Raw genomic sequence first — 11,275 nt, forward strand, 5'->3', positions numbered from 1 at the left:
CTGCATCCCCAGTGGTGCCAGTGCACTCTCTGGACTCACTGCACTGCATCCCCAATGGTGCCAGTGCACTCTTTGGACTCACTGCACTGCATCCCCAGTGGTGCCAGTGCACTCTCTGGACTCACTGCACTGCATCCCCAGTGGTGCCAGTGCCCTCTGAGGACTCACTGCACTACATCCCCAGTGGTGCCAGTGACCTCTCCTGAGTCACTGCACTGCATCCCCAATGCTGCCAGTGCACTCTCTGGACTCACGGCACTGCATCCCCAGTGGTGCCAGTGCACTCTCTGGACTCACTGCACTGCATCCCCAATCGTACCAGAGCAATCTCTGGTCTCACTGCAGTGCAACCCCAGTGGTGCCAGTGCACTCTCTGGACTCACCGGGGTGCATCCCCAATAGTGCCAGTGCCCTCTCTGGACTCACTGCACTGCATCCCTAGTGTTGCCAGTGCACTCTCTGAGCTCACTGCACTGCATCCCCAGTGGTGCCAGTGCACTCTCTGGACTCACTGCACTGCATCCCCACTGGTGCCAGTGCACTCTCTGGACTCACGGCACTGCATCCCCAGTGGTGCCAGTGCACTCTCTGGACTCACTGCACTGCATCCCCAGTGGTGCCAGTGCACTCTCTGGACTCACTGCACTGCATTCCCAGTGGTGCCAGTGCACTCTCTGGACTCACTGCACTGCATCCCCAATGGTGCCAGTGCACTCTTTGGACTCACTGCACTGCATCCCCAGTGGTGCCGGGGCAATCTCTGGACTCACTGCAGTGCATCCCCAGGGGTGCCAGTGCCCTCTGTGGACTCACTGCACTACATCCCCAGTAGGGCCAGTGCACTCTCTGCACTCACTGCACTGCATCCCCAGTGGTGCCAGTGAACTCTCTGGACTCACTGCACTGCATCCCTAGTGGTGCCAGTGCACTCTCTTGAGTCACTGCACTGCATCCCCAGTGGTGCCAGTGCACTCTCTGGACTCACTGCACTGCATCCCCACTGGTGCCAGTGCACTCTCTGGACTCACTGCAGTGCATCCCCAATCGTACCAGTGCAATCTCTGGTCTCACTGCAGTGCATCCCCAGTGGTGCCAGTGCACTCTCTGGACTCACTGCACTGCATCCCCAGTGGTGCAAGTGCACTCTCTGGACTCACGGCACTGCATCCCCGGTGGTGCCAGTACACTCTCTGGACTCACTGCACGGCATCCCCAGTGCTGCCAGTGCACTCTCTGGAGTCACAGCACTGCATCCCCACTGGTGCCAGTGCACTCTCTGGACTCACTGCACTGCATCCCCAGTGGTGACAGTGCACACTCTGGACTCACAGCACTGCATCCCCAGTGGTGCTAGTGCACTCTCTGGACCAACGGCACTGCCTCCCCAGTGGTGCCAGGGTACTCTCTGGACTCACTGCACTGCATCCCCAGTGGTGCCAAGGCACTCTCTGGACTCACTGCACTGCATTGCCATTGGTGCCAGTGCACTCTCTGGACTCATTGCAGTGCATCCCCAGTGGTGCCAGTGCACTCTCTGGACTCACGGCACTGCATCCCCAGTGGTGCCAGTGCACTCTCTGGACTCACGGCACTGCATCCCCAGTGGTGCCAGTGACCTCTCCTGAGTCACTGCACTGCATCCCCAGTGGTGCCAGTGCACTCTGTGGACTCACGGCACTGCATCCCCAGTGGTGCCAGTGCACTCTCTGGACTCACTGCACTGCATCCCCAGTGGTGCCAGTGCACTCTCTGGACTCACTGCACTGCATCCCCAGTGGTGCCAGTGCACTCTCTGGACTCACTGCACTGCATCCCCAGTGGTGCCAGTGCCCTCTGTGGACTCACTGCACTACATCCCCAGTGGTGCCAGTGACCTCTCCTGAGTCACTGCACTGCATCCCCAGTGGTGCCAGTGCACTCTCTGGACTCACTGCACTGCATCCCCAGTGGTGCCAGTGCACTCTCTGGACTCACTGCACTGCATCCCCAATCGTACCAGTGCAATCTCTGGTCTCACTGCAGTGCAACCCCAGTGGTGCCAGTGCACTCTCTGGACTCACCGGGGTGCATCCCCAATAGTGCCAGTGCCCTCTCTGGACTCACTGCACTGCATCCCCAGTGTTGCCAGTGCACTCTCTGAGCTCACTGCACTGCATCCCCAGTGGTGCCAGTGCACTCTCTGGACTCACTGCACTGCATCCCCACTGGTGCCAGTGCACTCTCTGGACTCACGGCACTGCATCCCCAGTGGTGCCAGTGCACTCTCTGGACTCACTGCACTGCATCCCCAGTGGTGCCAGTGCACTCTCTGGACTCACTGCACTGCATCCCCTGTGGTGCCAGTGCACTCTCTGGACTTGCCGGGGTGCATCCCCAGTGGTGCCAGTGCACTCTTTGGACTCACTGCAGTGCATCCCGAGTGGTGCCACTGCACTCTCTGGACTCACTGCACTGCATCCCCAGTGGTGCCGGGGCAATCTCTGGACTCACTGCAGTGCATCCCAAGTGGTGCCAGTGCCCTCTGTGGACTCACTGCACTACATCCCCAGTAGGGCCAGTGCACTCTCTGCACTCACTGCACTGCATCCCCAGTGGTGCCAGTGAACTCTCTGGACTCACTGCACTGCATCCCTAGTGGTGCCAGTGCGCTCTCTTGAGTCACTGCACTGCATCCCCAGTGGTGCCAGTGCACTCTCTGGACTCACTGCACTGCATCCCCACTGGTGCCAGTGCACTCTCTGGACTCACTGCAGTGCATCCCCAATCGTACCAGTGCAATCTCTGGTCTCACTGCAGTGCATCCCCAGTGGTGCCAGTGCACTCTCTGGACTCACTGCACTGCATCCCCAGTGGTGCAAGTGCACTCTCTGGACTCACGGCACTGCATCCCCGGTGGTGCCAGTACACTCTCTGGACTCACTGCACGGCATCCCCAGTGGTGCCAGTGCGCTCTCTGGACTCACGGCAGTGCATCCACAGTGGTGCCAGTGCACTCTCTGGACTCACTGAAGTGACCCCACTGGTGCCAGTGACCTCTCTGGACTCACTGCACTGCATCACTAGTGGTGCCAGTGCACTCTCTGGACTCATTGCAGTGCATCACCAGTGGTGCCAGTGCACTCTCTGAGCTCACTGCACTGCATCTCCAGTGGTGCCCGTGCACTCTCTGGACTCACTGCACTGCATCACCAGTGGTGCCAGTGCACTCTCTGGACTCACTGCACTGCATCCCCAATGGTACCAGTGCACTCTTTGGACTCATTGCACTGCATCCCCAGTGGTGCCAGTGACCTCTCTGGACTCACTGCACTGCATCCCCAGTGGTGCCAGTGCCCTCTGTGGACTCACTGCACTACATCCCCAGTGGGGCCAGTGCACTCTCTTGAGTCACTGCACTGCATCCCCAGTGGTGCCAGTGCACTCTCTGGACTCACTGCACTGCATCCCCAGTGGTGCCAGTGCCCTCTCTGGACTCACTGCACTGCATCCCCAGTGGTGCCAGTGCACTCTCTGGACTCACCGCACTGCATCCCCAGTGGTGCCAGTGCACTCTCTGGACTCACTGCACTGCATCCCCAGTGGTTCCAGTGCACTCTCTGGACTCACTGCACTGCATCCCCAGTGTTGCCCGTGACCTCTCTGGACTCACTGCACTGCATCCCTAGTGGTGCCAGTGCACTCTCTGGACTCACTGCACTGCATCCCCAGTGGTGCCAGTGCACTCTCTGAGCTCACTGCACTGCATCCCCAGTGGTGCCAGTGCACTCTCTGGACTCACTGCACTGCATCCCCAGTGGTGCCAGTGCACTCTCTGGACTCACTGCACTGCATCCCCAATGGTGCCAGTGCACTCTTTGGACTCACTGCACTGCATCCCCAGTGGTGCCAGTGCACTCTCTGGACTCACTGCACTGCATCCCCAGTGGTGCCAGTGCCCTCTGAGGACTCACTGCACTACATCCCCAGTGGTGCCAGTGACCTCTCCTGAGTCACTGCACTGCATCCCCAATGCTGCCAGTGCACTCTCTGGACTCACGGCACTGCATCCCCAGTGGTGCCAGTGCACTCTCTGGACTCACTGCACTGCATCCCCAATCGTACCAGAGCAATCTCTGGTCTCACTGCAGTGCAACCCCAGTGGTGCCAGTGCACTCTCTGGACTCACCGGGGTGCATCCCCAATAGTGCCAGTGCCCTCTCTGGACTCACTGCACTGCATCCCTAGTGTTGCCAGTGCACTCTCTGAGCTCACTGCACTGCATCCCCAGTGGTGCCAGTGCACTCTCTGGACTCACTGCACTGCATCCCCACTGGTGCCAGTGCACTCTCTGGACTCACGGCACTGCATCCCCAGTGGTGCCAGTGCACTCTCTGGACTCACTGCACTGCATCCCCAGTGGTGCCAGTGCACTCTCTGGACTCACTGCACTGCATTCCCAGTGGTGCCAGTGCACTCTCTGGACTCACTGCACTGCATCCCCAATGGTGCCAGTGCACTCTTTGGACTCACTGCAGTGCATCCCGAGTGGTGCCACTGCACTCTCTGGACTCACTGCACTGCATCCCCAGTGGTGCCGGGGCAATCTCTGGACTCACTGCAGTGCATCCCCAGGGGTGCCAGTGCCCTCTGTGGACTCACTGCACTACATCCCCAGTAGGGCCAGTGCACTCTCTGCACTCACTGCACTGCATCCCCAGTGGTGCCAGTGAACTCTCTGGACTCACTGCACTGCATCCCTAGTGGTGCCAGTGCACTCTCTTGAGTCACTGCACTGCATCCCCAGTGGTGCCAGTGCACTCTCTGGACTCACTGCACTGCATCCCCACTGGTGCCAGTGCACTCTCTGGACTCACTGCAGTGCATCCCCAATCGTACCAGTGCAATCTCTGGTCTCACTGCAGTGCATCCCCAGTGGTGCCAGTGCACTCTCTGGACTCACTGCACTGCATCCCCAGTGGTGCAAGTGCACTCTCTGGACTCACGGCACTGCATCCCCGGTGGTGCCAGTACACTCTCTGGACTCACTGCACGGCATCCCCAGTGGTGCCAGTGCGCTCTCTGGACTCACGGCAGTGCATCCCCAGTGGTGCCAGTGCACTCTCTGGACTCACTGAAGTGACCCCACTGGTGCCCGTGCACTCTCTGGACTCACTGCACTGCACCCCCAGTGCTGCCAGTGCACTCTCTGGAGTCACAGCACTGCATCCCCACTGGTGCCAGTGCACTCTCTGGACTCACTGCACTGCATCCCCAGTGGTGACAGTGCACACTCTGGACTCACAGCACTGCATCCCCAGTGGTGCTAGTGCACTCTCTGGACCAACGGCACTGCCTCCCCTGTGGTGCCAGTGCACTCTCTGGACTCACTGCACTGCATCCCCAGTGGTGCCAGGGTACTCTCTGGACTCACTGCACTGCATCCCCAGTGGTGCCAAGGCACTCTCTGGACTCACTGCACTGCATTGCCATTGGTGCCAGTGCACTCTCTGGACTCATTGCAGTGCATCCCCAGTGGTGCCAGTGCACTCTCTGGACTCACGGCACTGCATCCCCAGTGGTGCCAGTGCACTCTCTGGACTCACTGCACTGCATCCCCAGTGGTGACAGTGCACTCTGTGGACTCACGGCACTGCATCCCCAGTGGTGCCAGTGCACTCTCTGGACTCACTGCACTGCATCCCCAATGGTGCCAGTGCACTCTTTGGACTCACTGCACTGCATCCCCAGTGGTGCCAGTGCACTCTCTGGACTCACTGCACTGCATCCCCAGTGGTGCCAGTGCCCTCTGTGGACTCACTGCACTACATCCCCAGTGGTGCCAGTGACCTCTCCTGAGTCACTGCACTGCATCCCCAGTGGTGCCAGTGCACTCTCTGGACTCACTGCACTGCATCCCCAGTGGTGCCAGTGCACTCTCTGGACTCACTGCACTGCATCCCCAATCGTACCAGTGCAATCTCTGGTCTCACTGCAGTGCAACCCCAGTGGTGCCAGTGCACTCTCTGGACTCACCGGGGTGCATCCCCAATAGTGCCAGTGCCCTCTCTGGACTCACTGCACTGCATCCCCAGTGTTGCCAGTGCACTCTCTGAGCTCACTGCACTGCATCCCCAGTGGTGCCAGTGCACTCTCTGGACTCACTGCACTGCATCCCCACTGGTGCCAGTGCACTCTCTGGACTCACGGCACTGCATCCCCAGTGGTGCCAGTGCACTCTCTGGACTCACTGCACTGCATCCCCAGTGGTGCCAGTGCACTCTCTGGACTCACTGCACTGCATCCCCTGTGGTGCCAGTGCACTCTCTGGACTTGCCGGGGTGCATCCCCAGTGGTGCCAGTGCACTCTTTGGACTCACTGCAGTGCATCCCGAGTGGTGCCACTGCACTCTCTGGACTCACTGCACTGCATCCCCAGTGGTGCCGGGGCAATCTCTGGACTCACTGCAGTGCATCCCAAGTGGTGCCAGTGCCCTCTGTGGACTCACTGCACTACATCCCCAGTAGGGCCAGTGCACTCTCTGCACTCACTGCACTGCATCCCCAGTGGTGCCAGTGAACTCTCTGGACTCACTGCACTGCATCCCTAGTGGTGCCAGTGCGCTCTCTTGAGTCACTGCACTGCATCCCCAGTGGTGCCAGTGCACTCTCTGGACTCACTGCACTGCATCCCCACTGGTGCCAGTGCACTCTCTGGACTCACTGCAGTGCATCCCCAATCGTACCAGTGCAATCTCTGGTCTCACTGCACTGCATCCCCAGTGGTGCCAGTGCACTCTCTGGACTCACTGCACTGCATCCCCAGTGGTGCAAGTGCACTCTCTGGACTCACGGCACTGCATCCCCGGTGGTGCCAGTACACTCTCTGGACTCACTGCACGGCATCCCCAGTGGTGCCAGTGCGCTCTCTGGACTCACGGCAGTGCATCCACAGTGGTGCCAGTGCACTCTCTGGACTCACTGAAGTGACCCCACTGGTGCCCGTGCACTCTCTGGACTCACTGCACTGCACCCCCAGTGCTGCCAGTGCACTCTCTGGAGTCACAGCACTGCATCCCCACTGGTGCCAGTGCACTCTCTGGACTCACTGCACTGCATCCCCAGTGGTGACAGTGCACACTCTGGACTCACGGCACTGCATCCCCAGTGGTGCTAGTGCACTCTCTGGACCAACGGCACTGCCTCCCCAGTGGTGCCAATGCACTCTATGGACTCACTGCACTGCATCCCCAGTGGTGCCAGGGTACTCTCTGGACTCACTGCACTGCATCCCCAGTGGTGCCAAGGCACTCTCTGGACTCACTGCACTGCATTGCCATTGGTGCCAGTGCACTCTCTGGACTCATTGCAGTGCATCCCCAGTGGTGCCAGTGCACTCTCTGGACTCACGGCACTGCATCCCCAGTGGTGCCAGTGCACTCTCTGGACTCACTGCAGTGCATCCCCAGTGGTGCCAGTGCACTCTCTGGACTCACTGCACTGCATCCCTAGTGCTGCCAGTGCACTCTCTGGACTCACTGCAGCGCATCCCCAGTGGTGCCAGTGCACTCTCTGGACTCACTGCACTGCATCCCCAGTGGTGCCAGTGCACTCTCTGGACTCACTGCACTGCATCCCCAGTGGTGCCAGGGCACTCTCTGGATGCACTGCACTGCATCCCCAGTGGTGCCAGTGACCTCTCTGGACTCAGTGCACTGCATTCCCAGTGGTGTCAGTGCACTCTCTGGACTCACCGGGGTGCATCCCCAATAGTGCCAGTGCCCTCTCTGGACTCACTGCAGTGCATCCCCAGTGGTGCCAGTGCACTCTCTGGACTCACTGCACTGCATCCCCAGTGGTGCCAGTGCACTCTCTGTACTCACTGCACTGCATCCTAGGTGGTGCCAGTGCACTCTCTGGACTCACTGCACTGCATCTCCAGCGGTGCCAGTGCACTCTCTGGACTCACTGCACTGCATCCCCAGTGGTGCCAGTGCACTCTCTGGACTCACTGCACTGCACCCATCCCCAGTGGTGCAAGTGCACTCTCTGGACTCACTGCACTGCATCCCCAGTGGTCCCAGGGCACTCTCTGGACTCACTGCACTGCATCCCCAGGGGTGCCCGTGCACTCTCTGGACTCACTGCACTGCATCCCCAGTGGTGCCAGTGCACTCTCTGGACTCACTGCACTGCATCCCCAGTGGTGCCAGTGCACTCTCTTGAGTCACTGCAGTGCATCCCCAGTGGTGCCAGTGCACTCTCTGGACTCACTCCATTACATCCCCAGTAGTGCCAGTGCACTCTCTGGACTCACTGCAGTGTATCCCCAGTGGTGCCAGTGCACTCTCTGGACTCACTGCAGTGAATCCCCAGTGGTGCCAGTGCACTCTCTGGACTCACTGCAGTGCATCCCCAGTGGTGCCAGTGCACTCTCTGGACTCACTGCGCTGCATCCCCAGTGGTGCCAGTGCATTCTCTGCACTCACTGCACTGCATCCCCAGTGGTGCCAGTGCACTCTCTGGACTCACTGCACTGCATTCCCAGTGGTGCCAGTGCACTCTCTTGAGTCACTGCAGTGCATCCCCAGTGGTGCCAGTGCACTCCCTGGACTCACTGCATTGCATCCCAGGTGGTGCCAGTGCACTCTCTGGACTCCCTGCAGTGCATCCCCAATCGTTCCAGTGCACTCTCTGGATTCACTGCACTGCATCCCCAGTGGTGCCACTGCAATCTCTGGTCTCACTGCAGTGCATCCCCAGTGGTGCCAGTGCACTCTCTGGACTCACTGCACCACATCCCCAGGGGTGCCAGTGCACTCTCTGGACTCACTGCAGTGCATCCCCAGTGGTACCAGTGCACTCTCTGGACTCACTGCAGTGCATCCCCAGTGGTGCCAGTGCACTCTCTGGACTCACTGCACTGCATCCCCAGTGGTGCCAGTGCACTCTCTGGACTCACTGCACTGCATCCCAGTGGTGACAGTGCACTCTCTGGACCTGCCGGGGTGCATCCCCAGTGGTGCCAGTGCACTCTCTGGACTCACCGGGGTGCATCCCCAGTGGTGCCAGTGACCTCTCTGGACTCACTGCACTGCACCCCCAGTGGTGCCAGTGCACTCTCTGGACTCACTGCACTGCATCCCCAGTGGTGCCAGTGCACTCTCTGAGCTCACTGCACTGCATCCCCAGTGGTGCCAGTGCACTCTGTGGACTCACTGCACTGCATCCCCAGTGGTGCCAGTGCACTCTCTGGACTCACTGCACTGCATCCCCAGTGGTGACAGTGCACTCTCTGGACTCACTGCACTGCATACACAGTGGTGACAGTGCACTCTCTGAGCTCACTGCACTGCATCCCCAGTGGTGACAGTGCACTCTCTGGACTCACCGGGTTGCATCCCCAGTGGTGCCAGTGCACTCTCTGGACTCACTGCACTGCATCCCCAGTGGTGCCAGTGCACTCTCTGGACTCACTGCACTGCATCCCCAGTGGTGCCGGGGCACTCTCTGGACTCACTGCACTGCATCCCCAGTGGTGCCAGTACCCTCTGTGGACTCACTGCACTACATCCCCAGTGGGGCCAGTGCACTCTCTGCACTCACTGCACTGCATCCCCAGTGGTGTCAGTGAACTCTCTGGACTGACTACACTGCATCCCCAGTGGTGCCAGTGCACTCTCTTGAGTCACTTCACTGCATCCCCAGTGGTGCCAGTGCACTCTCTGGACTCACTGCACTGCATCCCCAGTGGTGCCAGTGCACTCTCTGGACTCACTGCAGTGCATCCCCAATCGTACCAGTGCAATCTTTGGTCTCACTGCAGTGCATCCCCAGGGGTGCCAGAGCACTCTCTGGACTCACTGCGCTGCATCTCCAGTGGTGCCAGTGCACTCTCTGGACTCACGGCACTGCATCCCCGGTGGTGCCAGTGCACTCTCTGGACTTGCCGGGATGCATCCCCAGTGGAGCCAGTGCACTCTCTGGACTCACCGGGGTGCATCCCCAGTGGTGCCAGTGCACTCTCTGGACTCACAGCAGTGCATCCCCACTGGTGCCAGTGCACTCTCTGGACTCACTGCACTGCACTCTCAGTGGTGCCAGTGCACTCTCTGGACTCACTGCACTGCATCCCCAGTGGTGCCAGTGCACTCTCTGGACTCACTGCACTGCATCCCCAGTGGTGCCAGGGCACTCTCTGGACTCACTGCACTGCATCCCCAGTGGTGCCAGTGACCTCTCTGGACTCAGTGCACTGCATTCCCAGTGGTGCCAGTGCACTCTCTGGACTCACAGGGGTGCATCCCCAATAGTGCCAGTGACCTCTCTGGACTCACTGCAGTGCATCACCAGTGGTGCCAGTGCACTCTCTGAGCTCACTGCACTGCATCCCCAGTGGTGCCAGTGCACTCTCTGGACTCACTGCACTGCATCCCCAGTGGTGCCAGTGCACTCTCTGGACTCACTGTAGTGCATCACTCGTGGTGCCAGTGCACTCTCTGGACTCATTGCACTGCATCCCCAGTGGTGCCAGTGCACTCTCTGGACTCACTGCACTGCATCCCCAGTGGTGCCAGTGCCCTCTGTGGACTCACTGCACTACATCCCCAGTGGGGCCAGTGCACTCTCTTGAGTCACTGCACTGCATCCCCAGTGGTGCCAGTGCCCTCTCTGGACTCACTGCAGTGCATCCCCGGTGGTTCCAGGGCACTCTCTGGACTCACTGCACTGCATCCCCAGTGGTGCCAGTGCACTCTCTGGACTCACTGCACTGCATCCCCAGTGGTTCCAGTGCACTCTCCGGACTCACTGCACTGCATCCCCAGTGTTGCCAGTGACCTCTCTGGACTCACTGCACTGCATCCCTAGTGGTGACAGTGCACTCTCTGGACTCACTGCACTGCATCCCCAGTGGTGCCAGTGCACTCTCTGAGCTCACTGCACTGCATCCCCAGTGGTGCCAGTGCACTCTCTGGACTCACTGCACTGCATCCCCAGTGGTGCCCGTGCACTCTTTGGACTCACTGCACTGCATCCCCAGTAGTGCCAGTGCACTCTCTGGACTCACTGCACTGCATCCCCAGTGGTGCCAGTGCCCTCTGTGGACTCACTGCACTACATCGCCAGTGGGGCCAGTGCACTCTCTTGAGTCACTGCACTGCATCCCCAGTGGTGCCAGTGCACTCTCTGGACTCACTGCACTGCATCCCCAGTGGTGCCAGTGCACTCTCTGGACTCACTGCACTGCATCCCCAGTGGTGCCAGTGCACTCTCTGGACTCACTGCACTGCATACCCAG

The sequence above is a fragment of the Anser brachyrhynchus genome, assembly GCF_964034855.1.
Source record: "Anser brachyrhynchus genome assembly, contig: SCAFFOLD_334, whole genome shotgun sequence".
NCBI lineage: Eukaryota > Metazoa > Chordata > Aves > Anseriformes > Anatidae > Anser > Anser brachyrhynchus.